Raw genomic sequence first — 27,996 nt, forward strand, 5'->3', positions numbered from 1 at the left:
TACGCGTCTTGGCAACCACGTTACTGTTGGTAGCCATAATTTCGAAATAGTAAAAGACTTCGTTTATTTGGGAACCAGCATCAACACTAGCAACAACATCAGAACTGAAATCCAGCGAAGAATCAATCTTGCCAATAAATGCTACTTTGGACTAGGTAGGCAATTGAAAAGTAAAGTCCTCTCTCGGCGAACGAAAATCATACTCTAAAAGTCACATATCGTACCCGTCCTGCTATATGGGGCAGAAGCATAGACCATGACAACAGTAGATGAAGCGCCTTTGGGAGTGTTCGAGAGAAAAGTTCTTCGAAAAATTTATAGACCTCTACGCGTTGGCGATGGCGATTACCGAAGAAAATTTAATGATGAGCTGTACGAGCTATACGCAGACATCAACATAGTCCAGCGAATTAAAACGCAACGGCTGCGCTGGCTAGGCCATGTTATGCGAATGAAAGATGATGATCCGGCCAAGAAAGTGTTTCTATCGGAAGCCGCCTATGGAAGCAGAGGTAGAGGGCGGCCCCACTCCGTTTGAAGGACCAGGTGGAAAACGATTTAAACTCCCTTGGTGTGACAATTGGTGTGACCATATTGTATTATATATTATTATTAATAAATATTGAATTATATATTACCTTGAATTATATCCTAGTATAACTTAACGTCATGGACGTGTGGCAGCCTCCACCGCGCAAAATCCACCAAATCGAATTCGCCGCAAGTACAGGATGGCGATCTGGCATGATCGCCATCTGTCAAAAAAAACCACCACCTTTTATGTATATATAAAATTTTATTATTGTCATCTTTGCCAATTCCGAACTTTTTTTCGTGCTAAATTTTCCTTTTGTGCAAAGTTAATATAGTTTGCTAATTCGGAGTCCTGAAATCTTTATAAAATATCATATAAATTGTACTACATAAATACGATTATAATTTCAAAATCATTGCAGTTTGCCACTGCTGCAATTCTTTGAAATCAGCATATAGTTTTCGCCAATTTGCTAAATAATATTTCGAAGTTTTACACTCGTGTGTGCACTTTGTGTTAATTACAAGTTAGACAAATAAATTATACTATAAACTTTGAAAAGTTGAATTTTATTGCGCCGCGACGGCTATTGGAAATATCTTAAATCATACGCAGACGACCGAAAGATCGCAGTGCCACACTATCAAATGTGCAAAGAATATTAAAATAAGAGCTGTACACCCGTACACACAAGAAGTGCTGATAAAAATTCAAGTACCTGGAACTCAATATAAAGGCTTCCTGATACGCATTCGGTGATCTGCCAACATTGGGGAAGTTATCGGTTGTGCAACGAGCCACAATATTGGTCAGCCACCAGCAATTCCAGCATCGCCACCCCGCCGTCAAAGCGCCATTACGCCGGAAAACCAAAAGGGGGTCGCCCCAACCAGGATTATCTAAAATCTCCAGGTAAGCCTCATATCTAATGGTCCTTCGTCGCCATTGACGAAACCAGCCTCTTAATAATATAATTACATATACATATGTATATCGCATATCCCCCGGTAAATTTTTGGCGGCTCCCGCCAAATACATAATTTTCCCGCCAAAAATACATTATATATATATATATACATTCTCACCCCAATATACACCTGTACGTAAAAGCCGTGCATTAAAAAATTGGACGGCCATAACCGTTTAGACGGTTAAGCGCCAATTAAGTAAGTAAGTAAGTATGTATTCAAAAAGTTTAGAGACACATGAGAGCTTCGCTATCGGACTATAGTTGCGAACATCACTTTTACTACCATTTTAAAAAACGACGTCATGGAAGTCAGTTTCCAATCACTTAGGAATGTACCTGCGGATAGGGATTTATTAAAAATGATCACGAGTGGACTAACTAATGCTGTACAAATTTTAAATAAAATAGCTGAGAAACCATCGACATCTGTTTTAGAAGAAGGCTTAAGGTATGCTAAACCATCAATAACATCCTTTGAAGAAATCTCCAAGTTCCCAAAGTTCAAGAATGGCGGCATTTCAGCAGAAAAATCAGGGGGCACCCCGTCATCAGTCACATAGTTTTACTTAAAAAAGTCTGCAAATAGGTTTTCAGCCTCAACTGGGGTTCTAGCATAATTGTTATCATATACAACCGAGTAGGTATACTTGAGCAAGCCTTTTTCGATTTAACAAAATTCCAAAATATTTTTGGATTAGTTTTAATGTTACGCTCAGTGTCATTTATATACCTTTTATAAAGCTTTTTATCTAAAGACTTAAATTTTGTTTGAAAATGCTGATATTTAACAAAATATGCGCAATTATCAGATATTTTATACTTTTTAAGATACTTATTTTTAAGATTTTTTAAGCTTTTTAAACGCAAGTTGTACCAAGGATATTTATAAACAGCCCTCTTTTTTAAAGGAATATTATTTAAACAAAAGTCATTCATAATTACTTTAAATTTAGGGAAGCAAATTTGAATATTTAGATCCGATAGTAACTCAGCCCAATTGAATTCATTGAGAGAGTTATTCAGACTCGGATAGTCACAAGATGCAAACTTAAACGCGACTGAATCGGTATGGCTTAAGGGTAGAAACTCATAGAAAGTTAGGTTAATATCTAATGAAGCATGATGAACACCTTCATCGGATATTAGAGAAATGCATTTTGATAGAGAGTAATAGATGTTATCAGTAATAAATATGAGATCTAAACATCTATTTAATTGATTGAAGATGCTATTAATTTCCTTAAGATTTATACTTAGAAAGCTATCAACCACATAAGATTCATGTAGAGTAACAATATTATTAGCTGTAAGACCTGAATTAGCAGAATGACTGCTCCAATTAATGTTACTTAAGTTAAAATCACCTAAGACGCATAAGTGATTATCTCGCAAATGGTCTACAGCCAGAGAAATAACATTGAGCCTTGTATAAAGTCGGATCACTGTTTGGCGGGATATATGAAGCAATGACATACAAACAGCCAAAAGTTTTAGAATATCTGATACAAATACAAAGTTGATCCAACAACGAATCATCATTAATAAGCGTGTAAGAAAATGCACGATACTTTCTTCCAACAGCAATGAGAACGCCACCTCCTCTCATACAGCCAGTTTTGATAGCATCACGATCCTTACGAAAGGCATCATATAGACTCGGATCAAAAAACTTACTATCATAGAAATCAGAATTTAGCCATGTTTCTACCAATACAACAACATTAAAGGCCTCTTCGTTGCTAAAATGAAGTATAATTTTTGATTTATTCCTCAGCCCGGAGACATTCTGATAATATATTTTCAGACCACTATTACAATCAGAAGAAGGACTGGTGTTCAGGGTCACATTTGATGAGATTGAGCAGTTTCCTTTTGAAAACAAAAATAAACGGCTTTAGGTTAACATTTGCTGGCCAAAGAGATGACTGCATAGTAATACTGAATAAAGATGATGGTACACCCAGTTTGAAATTGACAAGTCTGCGCTTATTTGATGGGTTATCTTTTTTGATAAGAGCATAGCAATTGATAATATTGATATCTGCGTTTTCCGCAACATAGTTTTTTATGTCATCCGCTGTAACTGTATGTCCAAAAGACGACAAATGAACCCATCTGTTGCGAACAGAAACAGACAATTCAGTGTTGTCACTTGTGCCAACAACAAATTGTTATTTCTTTTGCCTTTTCTTCCATTTATTTTCTTGTCGTTTACAACAACAGTCCAATCAGTAGCACTGTTCGCATTTAGAGACGATTGTGACGAAGTGCCGTCAACACGAGGCTCAGAGTTATCAACATACTCTACTGCAGACGATGAACGCAATCGCCATCAGCAATTGCATATGACAAATCAGCACGAGTCATATCAGTAGCCGAAAGAGCACTTAATTCGGTATGATTATTATTGCTGCTCAGCATGGGATAGTGAGTACTAGAAGAATTATCAACAGATGCAGCAACAACATCGGTAACACTGATATCAGCCGCGGGAGTAATAGCATTAACAGCAACTATGCAAGAAGCAGCTTGTGCCTTAACGGGCAAGCCATCCCGTTCAGCGACCTTTGTTTTAGATCGTGTAACAATTAGATTATTAACATCCACATCACCATTGTTAACAGCAGTGTTACTAACATCATTGTTTTAGATTTGCTAGGCAAATTATTATTTTTTTGTTATTGTCTTTAGCTGCATTGGCAGTGGATTCACTAAATTGAACTTGTTTCTTAGATCGATTTACATTTTTATGACCACTCAAAGCCTTGTGAACTTCACTTAATGAGCTTATGGTATTTTCAAGCTTATTCAAATAAGCTGGAGTAGAAAATTCAACACAATTGTCACATCTAAAGATCACATTCTTACATGAAGTAATGAGTTTAATGTAGCTAGAGCTCAACTTAGTGCACTTTTTATGATAATTAAAAGAAGCTTTTTAAACGCAATTTGTACCAAAGAGATTAATAAAAAGCCCTCTATTTTAAAGGAATATTATTTAAACAAAAGTCATTCATAATTACTTTAAATTTAGAGAAGCAACTTTGAATATCTAGATCCGAAAGTAACTCAGCCCAATTGAATTCATTGAGATAGTTATTCAGACTCGGATAGTCACAAGATGCAAACTTAAACGCGACTGAATCGGTATGGCTTAAGGGTAGAAACTCATAGAAAGTTAGCTTAATATCTAATGGAGCATGATGAACACCTTCATCAGATATTGGAGAAATGCATTTTGATAGAGAGTAATAGATGTTATCAGTAATAAATATGAGATCTAAAAATCTATTTAATTGATTGAAGACGCTATTAATTTCCTTAAGATTTATACTTAGAAAGCTATCAACCACATAAGATTCATGCAGAGTAACAATATTATTAGTTGTAAGACCTGAATTGGCAGAATGACTGCTCCAATTAATGTTACTTAAGTTAAAATCACCTAAGACGCATAAGTGATTATCTCGCAAATGGTCTACAGCCAGAGAAATAACATTATCCACATTAGCCTTGTATAAAGTCGGATCACTGTTTGGCGGGATGTATGAAGCAATGGCATACAAACAGCCAAAAGTTTTAGAAACTCTGATACAAATACAAAGTTGGTCCAACAACGAATCATCATTAATAAGCGTGTAAGAAAATGCACGATACTTTCTTCCAACAGCAATGAGAACGCCACCTCCTCTCATACAGCCAGTTTTGACAGCATCACGATCCTTACGAAAGACATCATATAGACTCGGATAAAAAAACTTACTATCATAGAAAGCCATGTTTCTACCAATACAACAACATTAAAGGCCTCTTCGGTGCTAAAATGAAGTATAATTTTTGATTTATTCCTCAGCCCGGAGACATTCTGATAATATATTTTCAGACCACTATTACAATCAGACGAAGGACTGGTGTTCAGGATCACATTTGATGAGATTGAGCCGTTTCCTTTTGAAAACAAAAATAAACGGCTTTGCTGGCCAAAGAGATGACTGCATAATAATACTGAATAAAGATGATGGTACACCCAGTTTGAAATTGACAAGTCTGCGCTTATTTGATGGGTTATCTTTTTTGATAAGAGCATAGCAATGGATCAAATTAATATTGATATCTGCGTGTTTCACACTATAGTTTTTTATGTCATCCGCTGTAACTGTATGTCCAAAAGACGACAAATGAACACATCTGTTGCGAACAGAAACAGACAATCAGTGTTATCACTTGTGCCAACAACAACTTGTGATTTCTTTTGCCTTTTCTTCCATTTATTTTCTTGTCGTTTACAACAATAGTCCAATCAGTAGCATTGTTCGCATTTAGAGACGATTGTGACGAAGTGCCGTCAACACGAGGCTCAGAGTTATCAACATACTCTACTGCAGATGATGAACGCAATCGCCATCAGCAATTGCATATGACAAATCAGCATGAGTCATATCAGTAGCCGAAAGAGCACTTAATTCGGTATGATTATTATTGCTGCTCAGCATGGGATAGCGAGTACTAGAAGAATTATCAACAGATGCAGCAACAACATCGGTAACACTGATATCAGTCGCGGGAGTAATAGCATTAACAGCAACTATGCAAGAAGCAGCATGTGCCTTAACGGGCAAGCCATCCTGTTCAGTGACCTTTGTTTTAGAACGTGTAACAATTAGATTATTAACATCCACATCACCATTGTTAACAGCAGTGTTACTAACATCATTGTTTTTAGATTTGCTAGGGAAATTATTATTTTTGTTGTTATTGTCTTTAGCTGCATTGGCAGTGGATTCACTAAATTGAACTTGTTTCTTAGATCGATTTACATTTTTATGACCACTCAAAGCCTTGTGAACTTCACTTAATGAGCTTATGGTATTTTCAAGCTTATTCAAATAAGCTGGAGTAGAAATGTCAACACCATTGTCACATCTAAAGATCATATTCTTGCATGAAGTAATGAGTTTAATGTAGATAGAGCTGGACTTAGTGCACTTTTTATGATAATTTAAAGAGCAGATACCGCACGATAGAAATCCACCCGAAGCACACTGTAAGCCACAATTAGCACACAAAGACATTACAAAGTATTTAAAAGAAAATAAGCCAGGGAGAAACAGAAAAACACGTCTGCACGCGGCGATGAACAATACGATCGATTGGTGAGCATGCAGCCGCAATTGTACCGAAAATCCAGAGCCGTAATAAAATCCTCAAATCCTCAAATCCCCTGGTGGTACTTGGGGAAAAGACAAATAAACGCTCATTACCACATACAAAGCAATTGGCCAGCCGATTGCATGCTACGCGTCCCCTATATGCTCGCCAAGCCTAAAAACTACTCACTGGAAGAAGCTACAGGCCCGCCAAAGTACTGCTCTCAGAACCGCCACGGGCTGTCTTCTTATGTCACCAGAACGCCATCTACATAATGAGGCGAGAATACTCCCCATCAGGGAGAGAAATGAGATGCTAACCAAACAGTTCCTGTTGAATACCCAGAAACCTGGGCATCCCAACAGACATCTGATTGATGAGCCAACACCGCCTAGTGGCTGAAGGAGGCATTATGAGGAAATACGGCAGCACCTGAGAACTCAACCGTATGAAGCAAAAAAACACAAGCAGGTCTTCAGTGAACTCCACAAACAGGTGTCGGACCTTTATGCCAGAAATTGCCGGTGAGCCCAGTACAAAAATAACAGTACACAAAACTTGCGGAAGAGGAACGCATACTCCCCAGGGGAGCGCGAGTCACACTAGCTCAACTTCGTTCTGGATACTGTAAAAGGCGAAACTCTTACCTATCCAGAATCAACCCCCATAATGAAAATGTATGCCCCGCTTGTAATATGTCCCCACATGACACCAACCATCTCTTTAATTGTAATGTGGAACCAAAGCCTCTAACACCCCTTTCATTATGGTCCATCCCTGTTGAAACAGCAAGTTTCCTTGGACTCCCGTTTGAGGATGTTAATGAAAATTTGTGATCGGTCGCAGCTATTAGGTAGGGTGAAGCACTGCTACAACAACAACACCAGCAAGGCTGGTATTTGGTCCTGCAGACATAATCCCTAATATGCGGAATTAGTACTTAAGGAACGAGGATTCGTATGCGGTAAGATAGGTGACATTTACGTTTATACTACCTAGTACGCCGCTGAACGCGTTCGAAGAAATCGTTGGGAAAAATAACAATGGATGCGACGTTGCTGGAGCGTTTTGTCATCGCGGGAGACTTTAATGCATGGGCTATAGAGTGGGGCTCACAGAGAACATCTCCCAAAAGGAGCGCTCTGCTCGAAGCATTTGCATGCCTTGATGTAGCGCCCTTAACGTGGGTGTCGGCTCCGTAATCGACATAACGTTTGTCAGCGCCAATCTCTATAGGTTGGCTGAGTGGAAAATCAGTGATTGCTATACCCAAAGCGATCATTCAGCGATTGTTGTGGACATCAATCTTGAGTGGGGGGGCGGCCCACTAAACAAGGACCCTTAAAAAAACAGAAGTTGGAATATCAACACTTTTGACCCCGACATATTCAAGCTAATGTTGACAACAGTCGAACAAAGAGGAAGTTCTAACGACATGGCGAATAAATTAATGGCGGATATTAGAGCAGCATGCGATGTGTCAATGACTAAAAAGCCCAAGCGCAAACAACGTTGTTTCATATTTCGGTGGAACGAGCGCATACACTTCCTAAGGAGAGAGTGTACTCAAGATAGGAGGCACTATCAAAGAGCCAGAGGGAGACCGGACTTTCTAGAGTGCAGAGCTACTTACAAAAGAGCGCGACTCGCACTTAAGAGAGCAATAAAAGATAGTAAGCGCGAATGCTTTCTTAAGATTTGCGATGACGTCGAGAATGACCCTTCGGGCACAGCTTATAAATTGGTTTTTAAGAAATTAAAACGCAAAAGAGAGGCGACACCAACATGCCCCTCTTTTCTCTGAAACGTGGTAGATACTTTATTTCCCATGCAAAGGGAGCTAGTTTCTCCCACATTAGGCGCCGCACTATACTCATTTGACGAGGTTGCAGTCCCCGAGGTTCTTCAAGACTGCAATACCGCAAGTTCCCACATCCCATACGCTGCCTGCAATAAAATACTTGGGGTTGTGATAGATACGAGGTTGTCATTCAAAACCCCCTTAGAGTATGCCAATGAAAAGGTAGCAAAAACCGTTGCAGCATTATCTAGGATAATGATAAATGCAAGAGGACCGAAGCAACGACGGTGTCAACTTCTTGCTGGCCTTATAAAAGGCCAAATACTTTAGGGGGGGGGGGGGGGGGGGTCCTGTTTGGCATCAGACCATGGAGTATAAATCATACTTCCGCGGGTAAAGTCAACCTTCCGCCTGTGCCCGCTACGCGTCCGTAGCACTTTTAAAACTGTCTCTGACGCCGCAGCACTAATCATCGCAGGAATGTGTCCTATAGACATATTAGCAAAAGAAGCAGCGACGATTTATCAGGACCAAAATTCACGTGATGGATCACAAGAGCTAAGCGTGCAGAACTGGCAGTTCAGGTGGAATGCCTCAACAAAGGGACGCTGGACGCACCGATGTATCCCAGATATTAATATATGGATATTGAGAAAGCACGGCAAAGTAGATTTCTACATAACACAGTTTCTGAGTGGTCACGGATGCTTTAAGGAATATCTACACCGATTCAATCACGAGCCTAACAACATATGCGATCACTGTGGTGGCGATACAGTATAAGATGTTTACCATGTATTTTTCGAGTGTGCTAGGTTCTATAGCTCGAGATGCAAACTACGCAGCATTTTTGGAGAGGCTTGCACTCCTGAAGCAATTGTTGGATACATGATAGAAAGCAACGTAAAATGGTCCGCGGCATGCGATGTAATAGCGGAAATAATGAAGTGTCTACGTAGTCTGGAAATACTCCGGCGCACCAGCGAACATTGAACAATCGAGTTTGTGGGTGGAGAACAAACTGCAAAAGTGGAGGGGATCGAGTTGAGCACATATTGGATGCAAGGCCTGGGTACAATTAGCGGCGTCAGAATGATAAAACAAGAAAAGACCGGACTATTGGTAATATAATAGTAAACCAGGCGACGGATTGGAGACAAGGCCTCTTCAACCGTTCGAAAACGGCCCCAAGTGAAGGAATAAAGCACGAACTGGAGACAAGGCCCCTTCAACCGTGTGACCTGAGGTAGTCAACATACAGGTAACGGCAAACCTACGGATTGGAGACAAGGCCTGTAGAAATAACGAGTAGGAGTGTAAACGCGGTAGCCTCACATGTAATCAGGCTTTACACACGGATTGGAGAAAAGGCCTCTCTAACCGGGGGAAGTACCTATATGGGGAGGAAATCCGTCGATACGTATTGTGAGAAAATTACATATATAAAAAAACACAAAAAAAAACAAAAATTACATATATCCCTACAATGCAAGTAGTCGAACGCACAGCCCTGATAAAAAAGCATGCCACAAGCACTGTATGCACATTGTTTAAGGTATGTTTCCAAATATTCGTAGAAGTCATAGGTGTCAAGCATATCTTTGCCTATGCCGCAGGACTATCAAAGTTCAGAAAAGTGACCCCAACAGACGTAGAGCTTAGTGCTCAACCTACCTCCCGACGGAATACTTGACGGTGGTGCCGGGAGGTAAATGATACTCAGACGGTAGGAGGTTTAGTGCGGTTAAAGTCCCACACTGACTCTGAGGCTTTCTTATAAACCTATATTAGTAGTACTTTTTTGAATGTAGGAATACATTTTGAAGTTTTTGAATGTTGCTTGGTATTCTACCCAAGATAATAAGGTTATTGGTTTCATCTGTCACTCTGCATCGTAATGGCATAAACTAAAATAAATAAATGTAAGGTGCGATAACCTCCGAAGAGATCTAAGGCCGAGCTTCTCTTCCAATTTGCGTCGTGCTCCTCTTGAATTTCCCTACAAATTGGCCGGACGGGACCTACATGTCAGATAAGTTTTCACTGAGAGCTTTTCATGGCAGAAATACACTCGAAGCGCTTGCCAAACACTGCCGAGGGGCGACCCCGCTTAGAAAAATTGGCATAAACTAATCGAGGTAAATATAGATGAACATGTACCAAAATGATCACGGGGAAAAAGAAAATGATTGAAACCGATGATGCAAACTTTACAGGTGGGTGGAAAACTTACCGGAGATAACTTTTTCTTTTCCAATTTTTACCGTGAGAAGGTAAGTAATAATTCTTCTAAATTTAAAATGCTTCTGCCTACTGAAAGAGTCGATTGCATTTGTGAAAGCAACATATTATTCAACCGTTACTTTGCAAAGTTAAAAAATTTATGATTTTTCTGTATAGAGCGGGGTGTCTAGGGTTCAGAGCTGTAAAATCATAAGTTTGCGATTTGTGTTGTTTGGGTGGTTTTGCACTTTGTCTATGATAATTTCCAAAGAAAATTTTTATAAGCATTTATTTTCTATTTAGCTTTATTTTTTTAAGCTGTGACAGCGAATTTTACCTTTCTCCACATTTTTGCATCCTTCATAGGTGGGCCTACAGCGTTAAGTTTTTTGAAAGAGCCTCCCACAATCTTTTAGATGTCGCCTTTCCTTGGGCACAATTTGGTATAATGTTTTTGGCCAGGTTGGGGTGTTGCTGCATATATGCTCCCATAACCTCCTTTTGCTTATAATTCAGCTTTTTTAGATACGTCCTTTGGGGAAACAAACATTTTATATTATAAATACTTTTAACTAATTTTATATTTTTTGATAATTTTATATTTATTTACTTACATCACTAACCTTGCAATTTTCCTTTTTAGTTGTCCTAAGATCACTTTTTTTTAATGCAAATTTAAAGCGTTAGAACTATTAATTAATCCGTTTAATTTTCAAACCACACAAATTTTAAATGCACTCCAACGTCTTTTTGCTATGGTATGCAAATTTTTTAGGTTTGCTATTTATTGGATACGTTCACGTATCACGTAATACCAAATAAGTACTTTTAAGAGACGAGTGTTCAGTTCACGGTATACATAACTCGAGCCCTGGGGGTCAATTCCCTAACTGTGCAAAACTGGAAAACTTACACTTACTGAAAACTCATTTCCACACACAATTTACACTTTAAATTTTCATGTGATTCTGTAAACTATTGCGTTTTCCTGAATGAGCGCTGAATGTAAAAGTCTTATGTCAGTGAAAAAAAAAATATTCATCAAACGCCATGAAAACAAAGAAGTCATTCTACAACAGTGCGTATGAGTTTTGAATGCCACAATAGTGTACACTGGCTGCCAAGAAAACTTACGAAGTTTTTATCAGTGAGTTTTTGTTCACAGTTTTACTTTACAGAATTAGAATTTCAAAGTTGACATAATTTCTTGTGTACACTTTAAAACTCACAGTTAGCGAATAGGGCCCCTGGTTTCATTGGACGACTTGAGGTCGATGCGCTGTCACAGCGTCCATAAAAAAATTAATAATATAAAAAAAACTTTCCGTTCTGAACACTTTTTGTTCAAAAAATACTTTTCTAAAATGCTCCATTTACTTGATGGGATCATTTAAAAAGAAAGTAATAAAAAACTTGAATCCCTTAAGTCCTTTCATTGGTGGTGCTAAAACGTACACTAAGAATCACGGTTTTCTACTTTGGTTTATATCATGAAAACAACATCTTAGTACTGAGAGTAGGTACATATACTTTCTGAAAAAAATGTTGGGGAAACGGTTAAGCAGAATTAATGTGTACGGTGGGGGCCGTCAGTATGCAAAAAAGTGTAAAATAATACTGCGGAAGTGCTCAGACTTCAGTTGTTCAATTTAAGGGTGAAGTTTATGAAACAAACTTATAAAGCCCTTTCCGCACTTTTGGCAGTGGGCATGTTTGTGTTCTTTTCTGGAATAAATATTGCATGGTTTTCGCAGCTCTCCCGAAAGTTTGCGTCCTCATTTAATAAAATATTGTCCGAAAAACATGATTTTGTACAAATTTAGTGATCGTTACATTATTAAATAGTAACAATAAGAAAAAAAGGAAATCCACATCAGATAGGCTTACAGAAGCTTTCCCATACATGCGCTCATTTCCTACTGGTGCGCTTGGTGTGTAAAATTATTTGAATATAGTGTTTATTTTTATTTGACAATTGCCTAAACATGCATGCTAACGATGCAAATTCAGACACTTCAACTTTAATACAAATTCTAGCATTTTCAGTACTCCAAATTTCTTAAGAACCATTAGCCGTGTTTTACAAGCGTATACGTTTACATCTGCGCGTAAAAAGACGCTTATCCTCGCTTAGGAGACCCATCTAGTGGCCATGGTTAAATAACTAGCTACAGAGCAGGGTGTACCTAAAATCGGAGACACAAACCTCTGATGGCCATAGTGTATAACATATAGCTGAACAGATTGTGATGAATTGTGGACACGCTCCTTTTTAAGAGGTGATACATAGAATTAGTGTAGAGTTGAAACATAGACACATATTTCAGTTACATCCCAGTATAATGCGTATTGAAATTTAGTAGTACTAATTTTATGCGCAGCAATTTCAGAGGCGTATTTAAAGTTTGACGCTTCGCGGTCCATATGAAGTTTAAGCGTAAACGTCTATAGATGTAAAAAAAAAACACAGCTCATTTTCATTCGGTATTATGACTTTCATTCGATCAAGACTAGTGTCATTGTTCTATAATTCGATAAATTCAAACGTTCAGAAAAGCACATTCCCATCATCTGTCAAATAAAATGAAAGCAAAATTATTTATTATAAAGAAAAAAGCTTACGTACTGGAACTAGCCATAAGTATGTAATGTGGGTTTCGTCGAAGGCTGGGGTAGCACTCAGCCAATCCAGAGTCGAAAAAGGACACCTATTTCCTTTTGAAATGAACACACGTCGATTTGGTGTTGGTGTTTTGGTAAAACACACACACACCGTTGCAGAGAGGTAGACCTGGCCGAGGAATGGAAGATGGACTGTAACCGAAGGTTGGTGAGTCGGTGGATCGATTTCCCCAAACGACCGGAGGTTGGTGGAATCGATGCACGTCACAAGTGGTCAGCTGGTGGATTTCAGCGGGCCGGTGGATCGGTTTCCAAGCAACCGAAGGTTGGTGAAACCGATACACGTCGTTGGTTGACAATTTGGTGGATTCTGACGGATCGGTGAATACGGAGGGGGCTCGTTGGATCGATTTCCAAGCAACCGAAGGTTGGTGAAACCGATACAAGTCCCTGGTTGACAAGTTAGCGGATTACGGCGGGTCGGCGAATACGGCCGGTGGATTCCGGTGAGCTGGTGGACACGACAGGTGGATCGTTGGATCGATTTCCAAGCAACCGAAGGTTGGTGAAAACGATACAAGTCCCTGGTTGACAAGTTGGCGGACTACGGCGGGTCAGTGAATACGGGCGGTGGATTCCGGTGAGTCGGTGGACGCGGCAGGTGGATCGTTGGATCGATTTCCAAGCAACCGAAGGTTGGTGAAACCGATACAAGTCCCTGGTTGACAAGTTGGCGGATTACGGCGTGTCGCCGAATACGGACGGTGGATTCCGGTGAGTCGACGGACACGGCAGGTGGATCGTTGGATCGATTTCCAAGCAACCGAAGGTTGGTGAAACCGATAAAAATCCCTGGTTGACAAGTTGGCGGATTACGGCGTGTCTGTGTATACGTTGGTACGGTGGATTCCGGTGAGTCGATGGACACGGCAGGTGGTTCGTTGGATCGATTTCCAAGCAACCGAAGGGATGCTACGCGTCCCCTATATGCTCGCCAAGCCTAAAAACTACTCACTGGAAGAAGCTACAGGACCGCCAAAATACTGCTCTCAGAACCGCCACGGACTGTCTTCTTATGTCCCCAGAACACCATCTACATAATGAGGCGAGAATACTCCCCATCAGAGAGAGAAATGAGATGCTAACCAAACAGTTTCTGTTGAATACCCAGAAACCTGGGCATCCCAACAGACATCTGATTGATGAGCCAACACACCCCCAGCGGGTAAGGGGTAAGAATATACCCGCGGTAGGTATGCCTGTCGTAAGAGGCGACTAAAATACCAGATTCAAGGGGTGTGTTGACAAGATGGCGGATTACGGCGGGTCGGTGAATACGGCCGGTGGATTCCGGTGAGTCGGTGGACACGGCAGGTGGATCGATTTGCATGCAACCGAAAGTTGGTGAAACCGGTACAAGTCACTGGTTGACAAGTTGGCGGATTACGACGGGCCTGTGAATACGGCCGGTGGTTTCCGGTGAGTCGGTGGACACGGCAGGTGGATGGTTGGATCGGTTTCCAAGCAACCGGCGGTTGGTGAAATCGATACAAGTCACTGGTTGACAAGCTGGTGACTATGGTTAGCCGGATGGTGGGTCGATTTCCGAGCAACCAAAGGTTGGTGAAACCGATACACGTCACCAATTAATAATGTGGTGACTTCCGGTGAACCGGGAGTTAGTTACTGAACCCAATTTATTCGGTGGTATATTTCCGTAGATGGGGAGATGACTCACCGGTGTCGGAGGGAAATTGTGTGGTGGAAATTAAATCTCCTCACTCACTACTCTCCGCACACACCAAAGGCCTCTTCGGTGCTAAAATGAAGTATAATTTTTGATTTATTCCTCAGCCCGGAGACATTCTGATAATATATTTTCAGACCACTATTACAATCAGACGAGGAACTGGTGCTCAGGGTCACATTTGATGAGATTGAGCCGTTTCCTTTTGAAAACAAAAATAAACGGCTTAAGGTTAACATTTGCTGGCCAAAGAGATGACTGCATAATAATACTGAATAAAGATGATGGTACACCCAGTTTGAAATTGACAAGTCTGCGCTTATGGTATTTTTAAGCTTATTCAAATAAGCTGGAGTAGAAATGTCAACACAATTGTCACATCTAAAGATCACATTCTTACATGAAGTAATGAGTTTATTGTAGCTAGAGCTCAACTTAGTGCACTTTTTATGATAATTACCGCACGATAGGAATCCACCCGAAGCACACTGTAAGCCACAATTAGCACACAAAGACATAACAAAGTATTTAAAATAAAATAATAAGCCAGGGAGAAACAGAAAAACACGTCTGCATGCAGCGACGAACAATACGATCGATTGGTGAGCATGCAGCCGCAATTGTACCGAAAATCCAGAGCCGTAATAAAATCCTCCAATCCTCAAATCCCCTGGCGGTACTTGGGGAAAATACAAAGAAACGCTCATTACCACATACAAAGCAATTGGCCAGCCGATTGCATGCTACGCGTCCCCTATATGCTCGCCAAGCCTAAAAACTACTCACTGGAAGAAGCTACAGGCCCGCCAAAATACTGCTCTCAGAACCGCCACGGGCTGTCTTCTTATGTCCCCAGAACACCATCTACATAATGAGGCGAGAATACTCCCCATCAGGGAGAGAAATGAGATGCTAACCAAACAGTTTCTGTTGAATACCTAGAAACCTGGGCATCCCAACAGACATCTGATTGATGAGGCAACACACCCCCAGCGGGTAAGGGGGTATGAATATACCCGCGGTAGGTATGCCTGTCGTAAGAGGCGACTAAAATACCAGATTCAAGGGGTGTGTAGCGCAACCCTTCAGGTTGCCAGCGCAATATATAGCTTCTCCAAACCTAATTGTCGACCTCACCTATCCGCGGCGAATCCTGTTTCACTAACAGACGAGGCTCTGGCGACCCCAAGCTCCTCATGGGACTTGGGGGTGGGGAGGGAGGGGATGGCCTGAAGGTTTAATGTGGCCACATAAATCGTTCCCGAGATGGTCGGGCTAGCACTTTAATGGTGCTGTGGTACCGGAGCGTACCGGATCTGTATCCGTCAAAGGATAACACTCCCCAAAGCCTTCGGGGAGCAACCTTATCGCTACAACAACAACAACAACAACATGAGCCAACAGCGCCTACGGGCTTAAGGAGGCATTATGAGGAAATACGGCAGCACCTGAGAACTCAACCGTATGAAGCAAAAAAACACAAGCAGGTCCTCAGTGAACTCCACAAACAGGTGTCGGATCTTTATGCCAGGAATTGCCGGTGAATCCAGTACAAAAGGAACAGTACCCAAAACATGCGGAAGAGGAACGCATACTCCCCAGTGGAACGCGAGTCACTCTAGCTCAACTTCGTTCTGGATACCGTAACAGGCTAATCTCTTACCTATCCAGAATCAACCCCCCTAATCAAAATGTATGCCCGCTTGTAATATGTCCCCACATGACACCAACCATCTCTTTAATTTTAATTTGGAACCAACGCCTCTAACACCCCTTTCATTATGGTCCATCCCTGTTGAAACAGCAAGTTTCCTTGGACTCCCGTTAGAGGATGTTGATGACAATTTGTGATCTATCGCAGCTATTAGGTAGGGCGAAGCACTGCTACTGCAGACATAATCCCTTATATGCGGAATTAGCACTTAAGGAACGAGGATTCGTATGCGGTAAGATAGATGACATTTACGTTTACAGTTGCTATGTACCACCTAGTACGCCGCTGAACGCGTTCGAAGAAATCGTTGGGAAAAATAGCCGTGGATGCGACGTTGCGGGAGCGTTTAATGAATGGGCTATACAGTGGGGCTCACAGAGAACATCTCCCAAAAGGAGGGCTCTGCTCGAAGCATTTGCATGCCTTGATGTAGCGCTCCTTAACGTGGGTGTGCAAAACACCATCTCAAGAAACGGGTTCGGCTCCGTAATCGACATAACGGTTGTCAGCGCCAATCTCTACAGGTTGGCTGAGTGGAAAACCAGTGATTGCTATACCTAAAGCGATCACTCAGCGATTGTTGTGGACATCAATCTTGAGTGGGGAGGGCGGCCCACTATACAGCCACCCTTAAAAAAAAGAAGTTGGAATATCAATACTTTTGACCCCCACATATTCAAGCTAATGTTGACAACAGTTGAACATATAGGAAGTGTTAACGACATGGCGAATAAATTAATGGCGGATATTAGAGCAGCATCCGATATGTCAATGACTAGAAAGCCCAAGCGAAACCAACATTGTTCCATATTTCAGTGGAACGAGCGCATACACTTCCTAAAGAGAGAGTGTATTCAAGATAGGAGGCGCTATCAACGAGCCAGAGGGAGACCGGACTTTCTAGAGTGCAGAGCACTTACAAAAGAGCGCGACTCGCACTTAAGGGAGCAATAAAAGATAGTAAGCGCGAATGCTTTCTTAAGCTTTGCGGTGACGTCGAGAATGACCCTTGGGGCACAGCTTATAAATTGGTTTTTAAGAAATTAAAACGCAAAGGAGAGGCGACACCAACATGCCCCTCTTTTCTCTGAAACGTGGTAGATACCTTGTTTAGGCCAACAGCCCAAACTCAAAACATAAAAGGTCGCCCTCGCACTTTTTCTTATATTGTTAACAGTGCCAGTCCAACTGTTTATGTTAACCATACAAATGAACATCGCTGGAATAAATAAACAGTTTGACTGGCAAGCGGTATTGACCTGTTATACATTTTTTACTTCACTTGTTTTCACACATCAAGGAGAAAGGACATATCCCGCCGCAGTTCCAGCTTCACCAACTAAAAGGTAACCTAAAATTGTAAATATCTTAATTTTGTGCACAATCTTTATGTTAAATAAAGATATTATATTAATTAAAATCTAATACCAAACTTTTTCTTCTTTTCTACATTAAATCTTGACCGGCACCATCCCTGAGCTGTGGCCCGGCCAAGACATTGGTCCTTAATCCGTTTTCTCATCACAGCGACCAGTTTGTCATCAACAGCACGAGTGTTTAAATATTATTAAAACGACCATTTTGCGAACCAACCACAGGAATTCAAATTTTGTTGTACTTGCGACCAATTTTGAGGGTATAGTGCTTGGTATTCCAGAAGCAGTATTTTATTTGTGGGGAATTTAAAGCGACCATTGGCAGCAGCAAAAACACAGCAATTTATAAAAGCCATTTGTTTATATATTATTTCATCCACTTCATCAGGACACATCTACAAATATAAAGGTACGTGGTTATTTCAGTGAGCACATTAGTTAATAAATTAAAAATTAGTGAAAGTGAAAAGTGCGCGAGTGACTTGTGAAACAAAATCAAAATTAAATTTGATTTGTACAAATAGCCTTTTTGACCATCAAATGTTGCTTGCCGCCGACGGTAAATAATATTTGACACGGCTTAAGGGTCTTCGCTGTTGCATTATTGCACACAAATATTTGTACAAACAGTGTTTGGGAATAACTTAATAGAAAAGTGCAAGTAATTTTTCAAATTTAATTAATTCAATTTACATTTATATGACTCGCACTTCTCTGTTATTAACAGCCCACAACAACAACACTGCACTGTGTAATTAACCTCACTTTTGGGTTTGGTTCATCACAGTTGAATTTGAGAAAAATTAATTTCACAAAAGTCACTCGGTTTTTAATTAAATTCACTTTTTAAAACAGACAAAATTTAATTTGAGCGTTTACCACTGGACGGAACATTTTTCCTCCAAGTTTTGCTCAGGTTTTCATTTGCGTTTGCATTCAAATAATACTGTGCTACATACATATATACACGCACACGTACATAAATATATTTGAATTTAAGAAAAATTAATTTCACAAAAGTCACTCGTTTTTTAATTAAATTCACTTGTTTAAAACAAATAAAATATAATTTGAGCGTTTATTTAGTGGACGGAACATTTTTCCTCCAACTTTGCTCAGTTGATTCGCTTGCGTTTGATTTTAAATATACTACATACATATATACACGCACATACATAAATATATTTGGTTGGCGAGCAATAATTTTTTTTAACACGTATATTTATACGTATATACAGTCCACTGGTTTTTTACTCTGAAAATTATTAAATTTCAGTTTACTCGTTTCAAAATAAATATTTACGTTTGTAATTTTACACAAAATTTGTCAGAAATTAATTTAATTTGTTGGGTTGATTTTGTTGGTGGAAAGCGTTAACTAATTTATATTAGCAAATTGGGTAATTCCACAGATTCTGTCTCTGTGTACGTAATTTTTTTTGAAAAATCAATTGCTTCGATTTTTTTAAATTTTCAATATGGAAGCATATAACCGCTTAGTCGACACAATTATTGAGTTCGACATCGAATTTTTAAGCATAGCCACTAGCGAACACTCCAAAAATTCGCTGAAAATTCAGCAGCAGGAGTTGAAATCGATGTGGGAAAAAGCTAAAGAAGCCTTTGATGCGTTACTACAATCAGAAAATATATCTGAAAAGAATGTTACGGCAATTAGAAAAAAAAATAAGTCGTGCTATACTGTTTTTGTGCGGTGTATGACAAAAATAAATGACCTGGCAGAAAAACTTGAAAAGGCAGAGAAGGAAAACGATGCTGCCTTCACGCCACGCAACTTGCATTTAGCACCTTTTGATACTGATATATTCAACGGTGATTATTTGTCATGGCCAACTTTTCGTGACATGTTCACGGCCATTTATATTCTAAATAAAAGCATGTCGCCACTACAAAAATTATATTATCTCATACCAAAAACCCAAGGTGAAGCCAGAGAAATCGTTAAGAAATGCGAATTGACGAATGATGGTTTTGATATAGCTTGGAAAAATTTGTGCGACAGGTATGAAAATAAAAGAATATTAGTCAACACCCAATTAAAGATTCTTTTCAACCTTCAATCAGTCGAAACTGAATGCGGTAATTCAATAAAAAGATTACAAAGGGCATAAATAATTGCATATCCTCGTTAGTAAGTCATCATATTGACATATCTAATTGGGATCCAATTATTACATACTTATGTTCAACTAAGCTTCCTGATGTGACCCTTTCGCTATGGGAAGAGTCCGTAGAAAACAAGACAGAAACTTCCAAGTGGGCGGATATGGACCGATTTCTGACAAATCGTTTTCAAACGTTAGAATCAGTCTCAGGTTTAAGAGGTACAAAGAGTGCAAAACCTCAAAAGGTACAAAACTCAAAGCAGGCCTCTGAACATCCCCCAAAGAAACTTGGCGCTTTTCAAGCAAGTGTAGCTAAAGGCACTTTAAAATGTGTCAAAGCAATGATCACAAAATTTATGCGTGTTCAAAGTTCAAAAATTTGAACACCAATGAAAGACTTGCTTTCATAAAAAGAAATCACTTCTGCCTAAACTGTCTGTCATCGGGGTATTCAGTGTCAAAATGCACAAGTGCGCACAATTGCAGCAACTGCCATTTAAGACATAATACCCTTCTGCATTTACAGACAAGTAACACAAAACTTACACAGGTAAATAATTCTGCAGATTTATCAGATGAGCAACCGTGCACTTCAAGGCAAGCTCAATCTCAAAATGAATCTGCAAAACAAAAAAAGCAGCAAAATAAAACTACTGTAAAATCTAATTTTATTAATACCAGTAAAGGGGTTTTACTAGGCACAGCTCGCGTCACCATTCATTATAATGGTACAGATTTTTCGGCCAGAGCTCTCATAGATTCGGGATCTGAATGCTCTTTTATCACTGAATGACTCAGACGAAGAATCAACCTGCCAACTCGAAAGATGCATGCGCAAGTCTCGGGCATCAATAATTCAGTTTCTGCGCAGGTAAAAGAGGCATGCGCCATTCAGTTGCGGTCCCCAGTTGACCCACTAATTTCTATTGACGCATTAGTTCTAGTTCTACCCCGTTTGACAGGTAATTTGCCAACATGCGATGTTAGTGCATTAACACAACAAGCATTCCCTGATCTCGTGCTTGCGGATAAACGTTTCTTCGTGAATGAGCCAGTTGATCTTGTTCTGGGCGGGGATATTTATCCGCAAATCATATTAGACGGTATCAAAAAAAATATTCTTAGCACTCTTTTAGCTCAAGAAACTGTCTTTGGTTGGATACTGACTGGTCGTGCTGATGCAGCCAGTCCAACCAATCATAATCGGGTATCATTTTACAATGAAGTGGCTTTAGACAAGCAGCTAACGTCATTTTGGGAGCTCGAAGACACGCCGAAAGCTAAAGCCTCCACATTAGAAGATACATTTTGTGAGGAATTGTATCAACGTACAACGCACCGGAATTCTGACGGAAGATACATTGTGTCTCTTCCGTTCAGGTCAGAATTCCCAGGAGAGATAAATCTAGGTCCATCATTAAGAATAGCGTGCTCTCAATTCTATAAAAATGAAACCCGACTTAGAAAAAATCTCGATTTACAGAAAGAGTACAATAGAGTCATACTAGAATACGAGACTATGGGGCATATGTCAAAATTAGATTCAATTCAATCGGCCAATGCGGTCGATAATTACTATTTACCACATCATGCAGTAATAAAAGAAGAAAGCATCTCTACCAAAGTTAGAGTTGTTTTCAATGCTTCATCACGCTCTTCGAATGGTGTCAGCCTGAACGATGTTCTTCTTCCTGGTCCTGTGCTTCAGGCTGATCTACCAACATTAATTCTTCGCTGGCGACTTTTCGGATACGTCTTTAATAGCGATATTGAGAAGATGTATAGGCAAATCCTAGTAGATCATAATCATACAAGATACCAAAGAATAGTTTTACGCTCAAGTCCAGATGATCAAATCAGTCTGTATGAGCTCAAAACAGTGACATTTGGTATCAATTGTGCTCCTTATCTAGCAATAAGGACTTTACTTAAACTGGCTGATGATTCCGAAAAATCTCATCCAATCGGTTCAAATATCCTACGAAAAAATATGTATGTCGACGACGTTCTTTCGGGAGGGCATACTATTGCATCTGCGATCAGAGCAAGAGATGAAATTTCCAGGGTTTTAAGTTCAGCTGGTTTTCCATTACGAAAATGGACTTCAAATTCCAGTAAAATATTACAGGGTATTCCCAAAGCTCATCTACTGAGCGAAGATTTCTTAGAATTTGAAGATTCAAGTAGTGTAAAGGCGTTCGGTATTAGGTGGAATGCTCATTCCGATCAGTTTTACTTCATAGCAAACCCTATAGAAGAAAACACCGAGCCCACAAAAAGAGCGATACTATCTACTATCGCAAAACTCTTTGACCCATTAGGGTGGCTAGCTCCAACAATTATCGTGGCAAAAATGATCATGCAAAATATCTGGTTAGAGGGTACTGGCTGGGATGAAACCGTTTCGTCTTCAACATTAGACAGGTGGAAAAATTTTACCAATACGTACAAGGATATCGACAAAATACGAACACCGCGATGGGTAGCCTTTTCTCCAACAGAAAAGGTCGAAATCCACGGGTTCTGCGACGCCTCCGAGAAAGCGTATGGTGCAGCCGTATATTTGAGAGTGGAAACCAACGACAGCATATTTGTGAGTCTGCTTTTGGCAAAAACAAGAGTAGCTCCAGTCAAAACCATCTCACTTCCTCGATTGGAACTTTGCGGAGCTGTATTATTAGCGGAGATAACCGAATCTATCTGCGCTAACCTTGATTTAGGTCAACAAAACATTCGCCTGTGGACAGATTCGACAATCGTGCTGGCTTGGATACGAAAACCTCCGTGCTCATGGTCAACTTTCGTTGCGCATCGAATTACAAAAATCGTCGACAACGTTGGAAGTTCATCGTGGTATCATGTGGATTGAGGTACAAACCCAGCAGATTTAGCCAGTAGAGTAATACTAGCCGAGGATTTAGTCAACAACTCTCTGTGGTGGCAGGGTCCTTCTTGGCTCCAAGAAGAGAAGGAAAAGTGGCCAACACAAGATTTGGATTTTAACACGAATATTGAAGAAAAACGCGTACAAGCACATGCAACCGCAATTTCAAGCAATATTAATGATATTCTCGATAGGTTTTCAAATCTTCCTAGGGCTTTAAGAGTTATCTCATATATACTCAGGTTTTTTCATAGAACGCATTCTAAAACGAAAGATTGTAGTCAACATGAATCTTATTTAATTTGCTCAGATGAAATTAAAGCTACAACAACCCGTTTAATAAAACTTGCTCAGAAGCAATATTACGGATCAGAAATTTCAAGTTTGCAATCCAAAACACCAATTGGATCTAAAAGCGAAATACTTTCGCTCACTCCATATCTTGATGAAGACGAAGTAGTGAAAACGGGTGGACGACTTGGTGCATCCAAAGATACTACCGAATCTGAACGCCATCCCATAATACTTCCGTACAATTGTAGGTTTACACCAGGGATGCACCTTAACGTTAAGCTAATCGTTTATCAAAAAATTTCCACCGTTTCCGTTGAAACACTTCGAAATATTATCGATAAAGAAATTATCAAGATAAATTGTATCTCGTTTTTAACCGAAACGAAAAGCTTTCGTTAACGTTAAAAACGTTAACAAAATCGTGATACTTTATGTTTGAATTGTGCTGGCAATTCTATAGCCATGGTGAAGCCGTAAGGTGGCAACAACGAGCGCACATACACACACAAACTCTATGTAATTTGTTTGTGTAATTCGTTGGTGGTAATGTCAAAAATACTCTGAGAAATGTTTGTACTGTCAAAATTCATGAGAAAAGTTGCAATCAGCTTGGCTAATGCTTTCACCTTTAATGACTCCGCCATCAATCAGCTTTGCCAGCATAGTTTGAAATTAATAATCAACATAAACGATTTGATTTCGTTTTGATATGGCAGAAAACGAAACGAAATCATTTCGTTAATTTGACGATCTTAACGTTAATAAACGAAACGAAATGACTTCGTTTCGTTTATTAACGTTGATTATCGTAACGAAATGATATCGTTTCGTTGGTTAAGCATGCCTGGTTTACACGTCTGTATATTCAGCTTGTCCATGAAATGTCTCTCCATGGTGAAAATCAATTAATGCTCAGCTTGTCCATGAAATGTCTCTCCATGGTGAAAACCAATTAATCTGCGCATCATTAGAACTCAATACTGGATTCCAAAAGTTAAAACCATGATACGATCCGTAATTCATAATTGTAAGATCTGCACGATCTTCAAGAAACGATCGCAAAATCAGCTCATGGGAATTCTACCTCAAGAACGCACCACATTTTCGCGTGCATTTACCAATACAGGGGTAGATTTCGCAGGGCCTTTCGATATTAAGAGTTACAGTGGGCGCGGGTGTCGTACCTCAAAGGGTTACGTTTGTATGTTCGTTTGCTTTTCTACTAAGGCCATACATTTAGAAGCCACTAGTGATTTGAGCACTTCCTCGTTTCTAGCCGCTCTTTCAAGATTCGTAGCTAGACGAGGATGTCCAAGAAACATTTATTCGGACAATGGAACAAATTTTGTCGGTGCATCACGTGCATTAAAAACTGAATTTAAGGAATTTCTTGCCGATGCAAGAAACCAAACCCTGTCAAAATATTCCCATCAGGCATTAAATTGGCATTTCATACCAGCAGGAGCTCCACACATGGGAGGACTATGGGAAGCGGGAGTGAAAAGCTTTAAAAGCCTCTTCAAAAAAGTGGCCTTAAACAACAAATTCACTTTTGAGGAATTTAACACATTGTTATGTAGAATTGAGTCGTGTCTCAATTCTCGCCCTCTTAGCCCCGCTTCAAATGAACCATCTGACCTTGAGCCTCTAACACCAGGACACTTTCTGATTGGAGGACACCTATTAGCACCAGCGGAAATCAGCGTTGATGAAAATACTGCCTCAATAGTCAATCGCTGGCAGAAACTCAAGGCATTACATCAAAACTTCTGCAGAAGATGGAAATCAGAATATCTTTCCGAACTACAGAAACGGATAAAACGGAAGCATCCTAAATCAAATATGCAAGTCGGAGATATGGTGGTTATACGGGAAGACAATTTTCCTCCCAACGAATGGAGATTGGGGCGTGTTATAAGGTTACACCCTGGTTCAGACAATCGGGTGCGCGTTGTGGATATAAGGACTGAAAGGGGGCAAGTAACAAGACCACTTGTCAAACTAATATTACTACCACCCTATACCGCGGAAACCGAAAACACGTCAAACCCTAATCTTCAGCAGTAACGCTACAATTGGGGTTACAAAATCTCCACACAACATCAAAACTCCTCCTAACCAAAACGAAGCAACTTCAACAAACTCACAGTGGAAACAAAAATTTCTTTTTTTTGATGCAGCCTAATGTTACATATGTACACAATGGCTATGTGCATTGGACTGCATGAAATCAGAAAAAAAAAAAATCGGGTCAGCTTAAGCAATCAAAAAAAAGGTTCGTGGTTTCGCAAACCACATACCTATTAAATAATTAAATTTCCCTCAAATAAATATTTTCCTTGTCCTTTCGCCTAGTACATTATATATAGGGGTCCTCACATAAACATAATTGTTTTATTTTTGTTACGAAGAAACGCAAAAAAGGATAGTACAATGGCAAAGGCAACGTTACTTAAATTAAACAAAGCGCAGCCAATTCCATTGCATACACCCGTTTTTATCGAAATAAAAATGAAAACAAAAATAAAATAAGTAAAAAACAAAGATTACGGAAATAAAAAATTTTCAATTAAGGACACCCTAATATAATGCACGGCACATAGCATAATTCCTTTTTACTTTTCGAAGTAAAAAGTTTAAATAGTAAACAAAAAAGAAAGGAACAAAAATTTTTCTAACAACAAAAAAACAGAGGAGAAATTTCGGGTTTCCCGGTTCACCCTAATGCAACATATTGCAATTAAATTTTTGCTTTTCGAAGCAAAACCCAACACAAAAAACACTTAAAAGAAAAAAAAATTTTTTCTTTCACAAAAAAAAAAAAACAAAAACCACTGCACACCCTACCACACATGTTGTCACTCCACGATCGCATGATTTATTGCGAATCGTGTCGACATCAAAACACAATTACACACTTTTTCACACAACTTGTTGCTCTGCTTATTGGAGGATTTTTACATGACCTTTCATAGGTCTTTATTATCACATTCTTTTTTTTCCTCTTTTTATACTTTACGACATGTATATACATATATGTACATATCTATATTTTGTTTCACTAAACCACTTCACAAACCCGAAATAAACACTAAATTTTCGCGATTTACATTTTCGCCCGCACGCGCACTATTTTTTCTTGCAATTACAATTGTATTGCAATCACAAAACCGAAATCACACGCGCCACGTTTTTTTTTTTCGTTTTTCGTTTTCATTAATTAATCCGGAATTGAAGTTAGTGAAACATGCAATATATCGATATTGCAATCAATCGATTCACTAGTACGGTAGCATAAGGGTGTTGACACATGATCACTTATCCGTAAGGCTACATGCTTCACATATGGAAAAGCATGACGTAGACATTTCCATTTTTGAGAAACGTGTTAGTAATCAAAAATAAATGCTATAAATGCTTGGAAATCTATAAATTAGACATTGTTTGAGAAAATCTTTCCTGTTAATATTTGGGTTGGCGTTGTTTCTGTCTTGGGGGTCCGAGGGTATTATTTGCAAAACAAATGAATATCAGTTATACTACATTACAATACAGCCATCGCGTATTTATATATCGCATACTGTACCCTGCTTCCACCAACAACCCCTTATAAGGTGAAGTTCACATTTACCTTATCAGAATTGCTCGCCAACCAAAATACGCTCGCTACGTCGACAAAACCGATGAGGAAAGCGACACCCTCTCCATGAACGCATTGAAGGTCGAAGCAGAGTCCTCTGCAGCGGAAACGTCTGCTTTCCGTCCGGAGACCTCAGGTGGAGTGGAATCACCTGCATTCCACCCACCTTCTACGAGCGGATTGGAAATGAAAACTTTCCAACTGCGCCGTTTTCGTCCTCTATTTCGGCATGATGTGATCGCAAGCGGATTGGAAATGCAAACTTTCCAACCGCCCAAAAATAGCTACAATGGAAAAGACAAAAAGAATCGACGCAAGCAGCAAGCGCATCAAAGTCGCGCCGCAAGGAGAGTGGAATCACCTGCATTCCACCTACCTCCAACGAGTGCCTTGATGAATTGTAAATACCTACATATTTTTTCTACAAAAAATTAAATTTGAATACTGCTTATGCATATCCATAAGCAATGACATATTTTATACATACATACATGAAACAAAAATGAATGTGCCACTGAAATTGAACCATGTACATCTATTATTTATTTTTCTTCAATTTTCGACTTTAGGTAATTCAAACGGAACCTGAGCTGAAAATAGTTTTAAGCTTAATTTAATTTAATTTAAACTGCGAACCAGCGGCGGAAAATGTCCAATTAAATCTTGCGATTCGCAAGGGGGCCGGCATGTTTAGGCCAACAGCCCAAACTCAAAATATAAAAGGTCGCCCTCGCACTTTTTCTTATATTGTTAACAGTGCCAGTCCAACTGTTTATGTTAACCATACAAATGAACATCGCTGGAATAAATAAACAGTTTGACTGGCAAGCGGTATTGACCTGTTATACATTTTTTACTTCACTTGTTTTCACACATCAAGGAGAAAGGACATATCCCGCCGCAGTTCCAGCTTCAC

General features: G+C 39.6%; 1 protein-coding gene across 8 annotated transcripts in view; it reads right to left on the reverse strand.

Annotated features, from left to right (window-relative positions):
- Window positions 1–26,656, reverse strand: part of LOC137249979 (uncharacterized) — a 371,421-nt gene extending 344,765 nt beyond the window's left edge. For 2 of the 8 annotated variants that reach the window (XM_067782096.1, XM_067782089.1), the window contains exons 1-2: window positions 19,016–19,414; window positions 18,194–18,531 (exon numbers count right to left, since the gene is read on the reverse strand). The gene's annotated coding sequence lies outside the window, so the exon portion shown is untranslated. The other 6 variants (XR_010952669.1, XR_010952670.1, XM_067782091.1 and 3 more) reach the window with 6 other exon arrangements.
- Between the last annotated feature and the right edge of the window lie 1,340 nt (window positions 26,657–27,996).

Source organism: Eurosta solidaginis, chromosome 4, assembly GCF_040869045.1.
Source record: "Eurosta solidaginis isolate ZX-2024a chromosome 4, ASM4086904v1, whole genome shotgun sequence".
In the NCBI taxonomy this organism is placed as follows: domain Eukaryota; kingdom Metazoa; phylum Arthropoda; class Insecta; order Diptera; family Tephritidae; genus Eurosta; species Eurosta solidaginis.